The sequence below is a fragment of the Myotis yumanensis genome, unplaced genomic scaffold (genome assembly GCF_028538775.1).
Source record: "Myotis yumanensis isolate MYYU_CA2020_CCGP unplaced genomic scaffold, mMyoYum1.0.hap1 SCAF_1, whole genome shotgun sequence".
In the NCBI taxonomy this organism is placed as follows: domain Eukaryota; kingdom Metazoa; phylum Chordata; class Mammalia; order Chiroptera; family Vespertilionidae; genus Myotis; species Myotis yumanensis.
Genome location: NW_027223752.1, coordinates 139135007 through 139147545, shown reverse-complemented (window position 1 = coordinate 139147545; position 12539 = coordinate 139135007). Strand labels below are relative to the sequence as shown.

Below are 12539 nucleotides of genomic sequence, written 5' to 3'. Positions count from 1 at the left end.
GAAAACATAGGCAGTAAAATTTCAGACATCTCTCATAGCAATATTTTTGCCTATATGTGTCCTAGGGCAAGGGAAATGAAGAAAAACAAACAAATGAGACTACATCAAATTAAATAGCTTCTACATAGCAAAAGAAACCATAAACAAAATGAAAAGAAAACCCACAGTATGGGAGGAAATATTGGGCAAAAATACATCTGATAATTTCCCAAATATATAAATAAAGTATACAATTCAACATGAGGAAGAAAAACAGTCCAAGTATAAATAGGGAAAGGGCCCTGGCCAGTGTGGCTCAGTAGGTTGAGCATTGCCCCATGGACCAAAAGGTTTCCTGTTTGATGCTCAGTCAGGGCACACACTCAGGTTGCAGGATCCCCAGTTGGAGTGTGTGCAGGAGATAACCTATTGATGTTTCTCTCTCAACATCGATGTTGCTCTCTACCGATGTTTCTCTCTCTCTTTTCCTCTCCCATTCTCTCTCTCTAAATCAATAAAAACATATTTTTTAAAAATAGGCAAAGGACCTGAATAGACACTTCTCTGAAAAGGACATACAGATGGCCAACAGACATGTGAAGAAATGGTCAATGTCATTAATCATTAGAGAGATTCAAATTAAATAATGAGATATCACCTCATGCCTGTCAGAATGGCTACTGTCAACAAATCAACAAACAAATGCTGGTGAGGATGTGGAGAAAATGAAACCTTTACGCAGTGTTGATGGGAATGCAGACTGGTGCAGGCACTATGGAAAATCAGTATGGAGTTCCCTCAAAAAAATAAAAATGGAACTGCCTTTTGAGTCAGCGACTCCACTTCTGGGAGGATATCCGAAGAAACTGAAATACCAATTCAAAAGTATATATGCACCCCTATGTTCGTAGCAGCATTATTTACAATAGCCAAGATCTGGAAATAGCCTATCCGTAGATGAGTGGATAAAAAAGCTGTGGTACCTTTGCATAATTGAACACTATGTGGCTGTAAAAAAGAAGGAATTCATACCTTTTGAGACAGCATGGATGGACCTAGAAATTATTATGCTAAGTGAAATAAGCCAGTCAGAGAAAGACAAATACCATGTGAGATCACTTATATGTGGAGTCTAATGCACAGAATAAACTGACCAGAAAAATAGAAACAGAGGCATGGATACATGAAACAGTCTGACAGCTGTCAGAGGGGCAGTAGGAAGGGTGGACTAGATGAACGAAGGTGAAGGGAATATCAAAGAACATACATGCATAACCCAAGGACACAGACAGCAGTATGATGATGGCCAGAGGGAAGGGGGGGGTGATTGGTGAAGGTGGGCATAGGGGGAAGAATAGGATTATCTGTAATAGTGTCAACAATAAAAAAATGAAGCTCAATTAAAAAATAAAAACAACTTAGTATGAAAGTCTCTGTCATCAAGGAGTAGATAATATAAATGGCAGGCCAGAAAGTCCAACTCCAAAGTTCTAAAATGGACTATTCATGTTTCCTCTTCTAATGGATTAAATATATATTATTAGATTTCACATTCTCATTACTGCCAAGGTGATAATGTGTGACTCATTTCTCAATTCCATATTCAATTAGTTGCCAAATAAATACTGTTCTTTACTTGCAATATTCTATTTGCATTACCTGAGCCAAGTTCAGGCCATTAAATATTTTCCCCAAAGAGTGGCCTCCATCTTCTTTATTTTATTTTTTAAACATTTTCATTGACTTTTAGAGAGAGAGAGAGAAACATTGATGGGAGAACACATTGAAAGGCTGCCCCTTGCATGCCCCTACCTGGGATTAAGCCTGCAACCCAGGCATGTGCCCTGACCTGGAATCAAACTGGAAACCCCTCAGTGCACTGGACAATGCCAACCAACTGAGCCACATCAGCTTAGTATGTTTAAGAGAAAGGATACAATGTACCCAATAACCTATATTAATATTTTCTTAAAATTATACTCTGAGAGAAAGGCTAGATACATGTAAATGGGCCCCCATATTTTTACAGAAACTTCAGCATACCTATAGTATATCAAAAGGGAAAATACTGCACTGAAAATATAATTCAGGGCCCTGGATTCATTTTGCATTCATACCACCTCCTCCTGCAGCACTGGCTTCTTCCAGATATATGGCCAAAGTTTGAATCAGACATTGCTTTCAAAGTAAGCTCCATGGACACCATTTCTAGATTTAGATACTTCCTTAAAGATTCTGAGCTGCTGGGAACTAATGCTGGATATGCTGAAACTGTAGAGCAGATGAAAGGACCACACTCATTTCAGCTTTAAATAACTTGCATAGAGAGAGAACCAAGATGGCGGCATAGGTAAACACCTGAAATTGCTGCCTCTCACAACAACTTCAAAAATACAACTAAAAGACAAAACAGACATCATCCAGAACTACAGGAAGGCTGGCTGAGTGGAAAGTCTACAACTATAAGGAAAGAGAAAAGTACACTGAGACTCAGAGGAGGTGCGGTGCAGAAATAAAGTGCAGAGGTACGGAGGCGCATGCAGCAAAGGCTGGCAACTGAGGACGCAGCTGTCTTTTTGAATCGGAGGCAGTCACAAGCTCCTGACTGCTCTGAACTTAAGTTCCAGGAAAGTCTCTGGGGACCCAGACTCATACGGGGAGAGGCTAGACCAGCCATGTGCAAACTACGGCCCGCGGGCCGGATCCGGCCTGTTTGAAATTAATAAAACTAAAAAAAAAAAAAAAAGACCGTACCCTTTTATGTAATGATGTTTACTTTGAATTTATATTAGTTCACACAAACACTCCATCCATGCTTTTGTTCCAGCCCTCCGGTCCAGTTTAAGAACCCATTGTGGCCGTTGAGTCAAAAAGTTCGTGCCCCCCCCCCCCCGGGCTAGACTGTCTGGCAGTGGGCCAAACTTGGAACCCTAGGGCTGCTTTCTCTCAGCAGTGCTTGCAGTGAATACTGGATGCTGAGACGCCTGGCCTCTTACAGCAGGGCTGAGGATCACCCATAGCTGCTTGATCTGCCCTGTTGATTTCCTGAGACCCTGCCCCACCCAAGCTGCAGAGGCTTTTGCATATGAATGCCATGGCCCTTTGCAATCTGAAAATTGCCTAACAAACTGCAGCTGGGCCAGACAGACCCAGAACTTCCAAGAGAAAGCCCAAGGCCCCACAGCAGCTTGCATTGCTTCACAGCTGGGCCTCATCTGGGCACCTCAAAACCCCAAACAATGAAGGGGAATCTGAAGATCTCTTCATAGCTCCTGCTGGGTAGCCTCAGGCAGAGGCTAAATTAGCACCTCCTTAGAGATCCAAGAGCCAGTGTACCCAGTGGTCAAAGTGGGACCATCCATATTACAACTCCTCAGATCCATAAGGGACACACTCAGGGGGCAGACTCAGTGAGCATCAAAGCCCCACTGAAGCAAGTCTTGCCCCAGAAGGGTGTCTTTAGCACAGAAGTTCTCTCACCGTAGACATAGCTGATTCTCACAGCCAATTGGCCTGGAGGTCAATTCCTCCCAGTGATACCTACAACAATCAAGGCTTAACTACAACAAGACTGTGCACAAAGCCCACAAAAGGGTGCACCAAGAGTGTCCACCTAAGGTAATTGGAGAGGCTGAGCCACGGGGCCCTAAAGGATACCTAGCACACAAAGCCACTCTACCAACACAGGGAAGCATAAAAAAGGCGAAGACAAAGAAACAGGTCACAAATGACAGAAATGGAGGAAAGAAAACTACTGGATATAGAGTTAAAAACCATACTTATAAGGTTTTTCAAGAATTTTCTAGAAACCGCCGATAAATTTAGTGAGACCCCGGAGGATATGAAAAAAGACCAACTACAAATTAAGCATACACTGACTGAAATAAAGAATAATATACAGAGATCCAACAGCAGACAAGAGGATCGTAAGAATCAAATCAAAGATTTGAAATACAAAGAAGCAAAAAATACCCAACCAGAAAAGCAAAAAGAAAAAAGAATCCAAAGATATGAAGATACTGTAAGGAGCCTCTGGGACAACTTCAAGCGCACCAACATCCGAATTATAGGGGTGCCAGAAGAAGAAAGAGAGCAAGATATTGAAAACCTATTTGAAGAAATGATAGAAAACTTCCCCTACCTGGTGAAAGAAATAGACTTACAAGTCCAGGATGCACAGAGAATCCCAAACAAAAGGAATCCAAAGAGGACCACACCAAGACACATGATAATTACAATGCCAAGGGCGAAAGACAAAGAGAGAATCTTAAAAGCAGCAAGAGAAAAACAGTCAGTTACCTACAAGGGAGTACCCATACGACTGTCAGCTGATTTCTCAACAGAAACGATGCAGGCCAGAAGGGAGTGGCAAGAAATATTCAAAGTGATGAATAGCAAGAACCTACAACCAAGTTTACTTTACCTAGCAAAGCTATCATTCAGAATTGAAGGTCAGATAAAGAGCTCCACAGACAAGAAAAAGCTAAAGGAGTTCATCACCACCAAACCAGTATTATATGAAATGCTGAAAGGTATCCTTTAACAAGAGGAAGAAGAAGAAAAAGGTAAAGATACAAATTATGAACAACAAATACACATCTATCAACAAGTGAATCTAAAAATCAAGTGAATAAATAATCTGATGAACAGAATAAACTGGTGAATATATTAGAATCAGGGGAATAGAAAAGGAGTGGACTGACTATTCTCGGGGAGAAAGGGGTGTGGGGGTGCGGGAAGAGACTGGACAATAATCATACACCTATGGATGTGGACAGTGGAGGGGGTAAGGGCAGAAGGTGGGGTGGGAACCAGGTTGAAGGGAGCTATGGGGGGAAAAAGAGGAACAAATGTAATAATCTGAACAATAAAGATTTAATTAAAAATGAATAAATAAATAAATAAATAAAAAATAATAACTTGCATAGAATGGGTGGGAAAGTCCCAGTTGACAGAGGCCAATGGAGTACATTTATTTATTTAAGTAATTATTTATTGTTGAAAGTATTACTTATGTCCCCCTTTCTTCCCCTTTGACACCTCCAGCCCCCTCTCGTCCCTCCCCTTCCTGCCCCAGGCCTTTAGCACCCTTTTGTCTGTGTCCATGGATTATCCATTCAAGGTCTTTGCTTGATTACCTCCCTCCCGACTCACCCTCTCCCACCTTCCCTTTGAGATTCTTCACTCTGTTCCATGCTTCCATGTCTCTGGGTCCATTCTGTTAATCAGTTTATTTTGTTACTTAGATTCAATATATGAGTGTGATCATGTGATATTTGTGTTTCTCTGACTGACTTATTTCACATAGCATACTTTCCAGGTCCCTACATGCTGTCTCAAAGGGTAAGATATTCTTCCTTTATACTGCTGCATCGTATTCAATGGTGTAAATGTACCACAGCTTTTTTATCCACTCATGAACTGATGGGCACTTGGGTTGTTTCCAGATCTTAGCTGTTGTAAATTGTGCTGCTATGAACATAGGGGTGCATACATTCTTTCTGATTGGTGCTTCACATTTCTTAGGATACATTCCTAGAAGTGGGATCATTGGGTCAAATGGCAAATCCATGTTTAATTTTTTGAGGAAACTCCACACTGTTTTCTGTAATGGTTGCACCAGCCTGCATTCCCACCAGTAGTGTGCTAGGGTTCCTTTCTCTCCACAGCTTCACTAACACTTGTCATTTGTTGACTTGTTGATGGTAGCCATTCTGACATGTGTGAGATGGTACCTCATTGTCATTTTAATTTGCATCTCTCAGATAATTCATGACTTTGAGCATTTTTTCATGTCTCTTGGTCAACTGTATGTCCTCTTTCGATAAGTGTCTATTTAGGTCCTTTGGCCATTTTTTAATTGGATCTTTTTTCTTCCCTTTAAGTTGTATGAGTTCCTTATATATTTTGGATATTAACCCCTTGTCAGATGTATGATTGCCAAATATGTTCTCCTATACAGTGGGCTCTCTTTTTGTTTTGTTAATGGTTTCTTTTGCTGTGCAGAAGCTTTTTATTTTGATGTATCCCATTTGTTTGTTTTCTCCTTAGTTCCCCTTTTCATAAGAGATGTATCAGTAAACGTATTGCTATGTGAAATGTCTGAGATTTTGCTGCCTATGGTTTCTTCTAGGGTTTTTATGGTTTCACTACTTACATTTAAGTCTTTTTATCCATATTGAGTTTATTTTTGTGTATGGTGTAAGTTGGTGGTGTAGTTTCATTTTGGGGGGCATGTATCTGTCCAATTTTCCCAACACTGCCAATGGAGTACGTTTGAAAAAGAGGAAATTATGATAACCAATAAACACAGACATGGGGGGGGGGGAGCAGAGAGGGGAAAAGGAGACATATTTACTACTTTGTAATACTTTAAAGAATAAAAATATTAAAATAAAAAATAAAAAAGCCAAAAAAAAGACAGGCATGAAAAAAAACTGGGGAACATGTAGAAAGAAGTATGGTATTCCACATTGCTACTATTTAAAAAACAAAACAAAAAAAGCTTCCAGCTTTGAATTAAATTACAGAATTCATCACATATTTTGTAATTACTGAACAGTTAAACAACAAATTAGGAAAAGTGTTTAGGATAAATTATATGTAGTTTTACCAAACATAGTTGCATTTACATATTTCATTAAAACCAGTGTCTTGAGATTAACTGTAAATACAACGGAACTAAAATCAGATCATAGATTTAGCAGGAGAAGCTGGGAATGAATAATGTGAGTTCGGTATTGTGCTACACGGTGCAGCCTCCTGCTACAATGGACAGGGAAGAAACCCTTAAGTGCGCTGAGCCCAGGGCTGTTGGCACAGAGCAGCGACCCAGCACCAAGTGGCAGCTAGAGGCTCTGTCCCTCCTCCCTCGCCTTCCTGGGCCTCTGACAAGCCATCCTTCAACCTGCGAGGCCACCCGCTCTCCCCCAGAGACAATAATTTCCTGCAGGGGGTGGAGCCGCCTGCACAGACTGGCTCCCACCTCCAGCCCGAAGGAGCGGCCCCCCTGGGAAAGGCGCTGCCTGGAAGTCAGGCGGAGGGGTCTTGCTCCCGGTCCCACCCGCGCTCGCAGCCCCGCAGTCGCAGGGAAAGGCGGTGGGCGGCGGGGAGCACGGCGGGGAGCAGAGGCCAGAGCCCCGGGGGCCGGAGCCCTGGTGGCCGGAGCCCCGGGGCCGGTTTCCGCGGCGTCCGCGCCGGCCGGGCAGGAGGAAGGGGATGGGGGCGAGGCGAGGGGGCGGCCCGCGGTGGGAGCACCCGCCCTTGCGGCCCCGCGTGTGCTCTGCGTGCGCCTGCTGCCCCCGGAGGAAGAGCCGCGTCTCCCACCGGAGGTGGGAGAAACCCGGCAACTTGGGGAGAAGAGCCTCCTCCGCCCCCCCCGCAACACGCCCCGGGAAAGAGAAAAGCGGGCGCTGCGGGAAGAAGGCGGGCACTCACGTTCCTCCCGAGGGTGCGGAGCCCGGCGGCAGCGGCGGGCGCTGTGTCCTCCGTCCTCCCTCTGCCTCGGTCTCCAGTCTCCGTGCAGCTGGAGGACCCTTGGGCGACGCTGGGGAGGAGCAGGGGCGGCGAAGGCGGGCGGCGGGTGAGCGCAGCCGCAGGGAGTGAGGCTCCAAACCAAGGCGGTGACCAGGCACAGAGGTGACCTGAGCAGCGCCTGCCCTGACCCAACCTGCTGCTGGGAGGGACTTGATGGTGACCGCCCGCTTAGAGGGAGAAAAGACACCAGAATCCTCAACCTCAGTAACCATGTGGCCACAGATGCTACATAGCAGTGACCACTAATAGGCAAGGGCTCTCATTGCGGTGAATTAACACCCACGTACATTCTGAAATGGCAATGGCCTGTACATTCTTTAAATACTGTAAAATTTTCTCCATTTAGGTCATTCTGTATATGTAAGATACCAGGAATATTCCAGATTCTCATACATCTTTTTCAGCATTCTTATATCTTATTTAGCTAGTTCAGGAAACTAGTCATGGTTAATCAAAAACAAAACAAACAACACACACACACTAGTGTTCCACACACAAAAAACAACTCTACAGCTTTGCAAATACTGTTTTATTTTACACTTCCTCTGTTGTATTTTAAAGACATAACATAAAAATGAAGGTTTAGAAATGTTTCAAAATAAGATGACTTAAAATAATACAAAGTCTGATAACCACATAACCTACTTTAACACTACCATTTGAAAAACACTTCAAATCAAAATGCCACTCTAAGCCAAAACTTGTACAGTTTGGATTATAAAACTATGCTCACTTCCTAAATTATATTTGGATTCCTTAGTCTAGAGACCATCATTATCACAATCTCTTTACTCTTTTAAGAATTATTCAGAATCTCTAATAGGCATTTTTTACATCAATCATTCTACTGACATTAGCATACTAAAAGCTAAAATGAAAACGTTTTAATTATTTCAGTAATTCATTTAAATCTATTATAAAACTATTATGTTAACATGATAAAGATTTTAATGAAAAAATAATTATATTTGAAAAAGAAAAACATTGAAAAAGATGGTACTTAAAGATTTTTATTACATTTATTGCGTTGACATTGGTTAATAAATGTATGTTTCAAGTGTACAATTCTATGGTAGGTCATCTTTATCCTGCATTGTGTTCACCACCCAAGTTATCTCCTTCTGTCACCACACATTTGACCCCCTCTACCTGTTTCTACTTCCCCAACTCCCCTTTCCCTCTGGTAACCACCATACTGTTGTCTGTGTCTATGAGTTTTTGTTTGTCTTCTTTGTTTATTGTTTTCAGTTTATATCCAACATGTAAGTGAAATCACATGGTTATTGACGTTTCCCATCTGACTTATTTCACTTAGCATGATGTTGTCAAGATCCATCCATGTTGTTGAAAATGGCAGTATTTCATCTTTTCTTATGGCTCAGTAATATTCAGCTATAATATTGTATATGTACTGTAAGAACAGGAAATAATATTGAATAGGTACTGTAAGGACAGGAAAAAAGGCCTTTCTTTTATTTTGCTGTAACCTTCCACAATTTATGAGAAGCACCTTGTCATGAATATCCAAGATTGTAGCTCTTCTGATTCAAACAACAAGACAAGTTACTCTCAAGGCTACATTCTTGCATACACCTCCTCCCTGCTGGTTTACAACTCAGGGATAATTACTAAAAACTTCCCTTTCCACTCCCCTTCAAACAAGCCTCTTTTGAACGCTTTATAACTTTTACTCTAAGCATGTTTTACAGGCTTGGGGAAAATACCGATAAGACACCTCCCTAAGACATCTGTGTGGACTGTCTCCTGAAGGACTAATGGACAATGCCCCTAATGAATGCTCAGTTTCAGCCTCCCCGCCCCCCAAAACCCCTCCCTTCCTTGACACCTAGCAACAGTAGCCAAGGCTTTAAAAGGGGGTGGAGGGAGGGAGGGAAGTTTTGTTCTTTGCTTATGTATTGATTAGCAATACAAGGGCCCTTTCCCTTTGGGGAAAGTAAAAACTATCTCTTCTTTTAGTTGTGAATTCCTTCATAGCCTGCTTCACCTGCCAAAAACCCTAACACGTACCACATTGAAAACGGTGAAAGTTTTCCTACAAATCTCTGTCATGTCTGCCTTAATAGAAGATAGTGGATTCTCACATTTGCTTCTGTACTCAATCTTTTGTCATTTGCTGTTGTGGGTGAGTAGATAAAGAAAATTTGGCCACATCCCATATATGCATAGTTGAAAAACAGAAGAGTATTTTAATAGCCTTTTCAGATAATTGTGGATATTGTTCGATACCACACCAAAACATAACAAGTAGTTTTTTAAAGGTTAGTGGCCATGAGAAACCTGAAACAATGTTATGAATGTCTCCAACTCTTACATCAAAATCCACTGGTCTCTTTCACGTTGAATGTTTTAGTCATGCAAGATGTTTGTCATCAATGCATTTGGTCACTAAAAAATTAGGTCATGGAGCCCAGGTGAGGCCATCCTACTCCCAGGTGCACATGTCCTAGCCCCTGCCACCCCTGCCACTTCCAGCTACTGGCCCGCCCTCCTCAGGCCTCGCCTCTACACTCTGTTTCCCTCTCAACTCCTCCTCTGACCAGCGGTGACATAAGGGACAGAGCAAGGTGAAGCCCATTTTTTCTTCCTTCTCACAGTAGTGCCAGGCAGCCCCCCTTACGTGTTCCCACTCTGGCCTGAGATGAATGCTGAGGCAGAAGCTGAGTTCAGCATGTTCTGGCCACCAACTCCTACAAGGTTACTCACTATAAACAATACTCACCTAACACAAGCAAAGTTTATTCCTACTTTGAATGCCATGGAAAGAAGACAGAAAACTCCAAAATAAGGAAGATGAACTATGAGGAAACAGTATTTTCTGGGTTGCAGTACATTCTTAATAAGTACTTAAAAGGTAAAGTAGTGACCAAGGAGAAGATCCAGGAAGCCAAAGAGGCGTACATAGAGCATTTCCAAGATGATGTATTTAATGAAAAGGGGCGGAACTACATTCTGGAGAAATACCCTGGGCATCTTCCAGTAGAAGTAAAAGCTGTCCCTGAGGGCTCTGTCATTCACAGAGGAAATATGCTCTTCACAGTGGAAAAAACACAGATCAAGAGTGTAAATGGCTTATACAGTGGGTTGAGACAATTCCTGTTCACTCCTGGTATCCAATCACTGTGGCCACAAATTCTAGAGAGTTGAAGAAAATATTGGCCAAATGTTTGTTAGAAACATCTGGTAACTTAGTTGGTCTGGAATACAAGTTGCATGTATTTTGGCTATAGAGGAGTCTCTTCCCAAGAGACTGCTGGCATGGGAGCATCTGCTTATTTGGTTAAGTTCAGAAGAATGGATACGGTAGCAGGAATTGCTTTAAAAAAATGCTGTGAATGAAAGATCAAGTTCCAGGCTGTTCTCTTCCAGCAGGAGAACACAGTACCATAACAGCCTGGGGGAAAGACCATGAAAAAGATGCTTTTGAACATATAGTAACACAATTTTCTTCAGTGCCTGCATCTGTGGTCAGCAATAATTATGACATTTATAATGCTTGTGAGAAAATATGGGGTGAAGATCAACACATTTAATAGTATCAAGAAGTTCAGAGGCACCACTAATAATCAGACCTGATTCTGGAAATCCTCTGGACACTGTATTAAAGGTTTTGGATACTTTAGGCAAGAAATCCCCTATTACTAAGAACTCAAAGGGCTACAAGTTGCTGCCACTGTATCTTCAAGTTATTCAAGAGGATGGAGTAGATATTGGTACCTTACAAGAGATTGTAGAAGGCATGAAGCAAAACAAATGGAGTATTGAAAATATTGCCTTTGGTTCTGGGGAGCTTTGCTACAAAAATTAACAAGAGATCTCTTGAATCGTTCCTTTAAGCGTAGTTATGTTGTAACCAATGGCCTTGGGGTTAATGTCTTCAAGGACCCAGTTGCTGATCCCAACAAAAGGTCCAAAAAAGGTTGATTATCCTTATAGCAAAAGGCTAATAAGCACATTGTCTCCTCAACCCAGAGTTCAACCAGGGGGTGGCTGACCGGCCAACCACCTGTGCCGCCCCCGCCCCCCACTGGCCAACCCCGCTGATCAGGGCAGGCCTGCCAGACCCCACTCATGCACAAATTTGTGCACTAGACTTCTAGTCTTTATAATAATAAAAGTGTAACATGAAAATTGACCAAAGGGCCGAACAGCAGAATATCTGTCCAGACAACTTTCCAGATAACCTGCCAGATGAAGCCAGGACTGTGAGGGCTGAGGCAGCCGCTGTGGCAGCCAGGGCTGCAAAGGTCTACCCTTGCATGGATTTCATGCATCGGGTCTCTAGTCTTTACATAAAACACCAGAGGGAGATTTTGTTACACTTGAGGAAGGAAAAGGAGACCTTGAGGAATATGGTCATGATCTTCTACATACTGTCTTCAAGAAAGGAACGTGACAAAAAGATATTGATTTGATGAAGTAAGAAAAAATGCAAAGCTGAATAGTGAACTGGAAGAGCACCTCATTAGGCTTTATGACTGGGCGTGTGTCCTTGCCTCTACGTGTGCGTGTACATGCACGCTGGTATACACCGGTGTGTGTGTGTGTGTGTGTGTATGATACATACTGTTCATTGTACAGATGTGTGAGGTTTCTTTATTTTATGATACATTACAGCCAAATTATTTGATGGTTTTTAGACATATTGCCCCCCCTCCCCCCCGCAGTGTTTAGGTGATCTCAATTAGGCAATGCACTTGATCACATAAAAGTTTAATGCTAAAATAAGCTTTTTAGGGCCCTTTTCCAATAGATAGTAATTTAATCTGGTACTGATATTTTCTCAACAGAACTGAGAAACTTTTATAAATAACTAAAGATCAAATAAAGCAGATTTGCATAAAATTGTCATGATGGCTTTATGTTTAACTTGTATTTTTGTACAAACAAGATTGTGTATGATATATTTAAAGTTTCAGTGATTTAACAGTCTTTCCAACTTTTCAGGATTTCTATGAGCACAGACTTTCAAGAAAATACTTGAAGATAAATTACATTGCCTTTTG

At 42.0% G+C, this 12539-nt stretch overlaps 1 protein-coding gene and 1 pseudogene across 1 annotated transcript in view; one reads left to right on the top strand and one right to left on the bottom strand.

Moving 5' to 3' along the window:
- LOC139021729 (ankyrin repeat domain-containing protein 26-like) overlaps positions 1-7510 on the bottom strand; it is a 109737-nt gene extending 102227 nt beyond the window's left edge. The window contains exon 1 of the mRNA XM_070432274.1: positions 7417-7510. The gene's annotated coding sequence lies outside the window, so the exon portion shown is untranslated. The remainder of the gene's footprint in view (positions 1-7416) is intronic.
- A 2664-nt stretch (positions 7511-10174) lies between these two features.
- LOC139017502 (nicotinamide phosphoribosyltransferase pseudogene) lies at positions 10175-11457 on the top strand (annotated as a pseudogene).
- The last annotated feature ends 1082 nt before the right edge of the window (positions 11458-12539 follow it).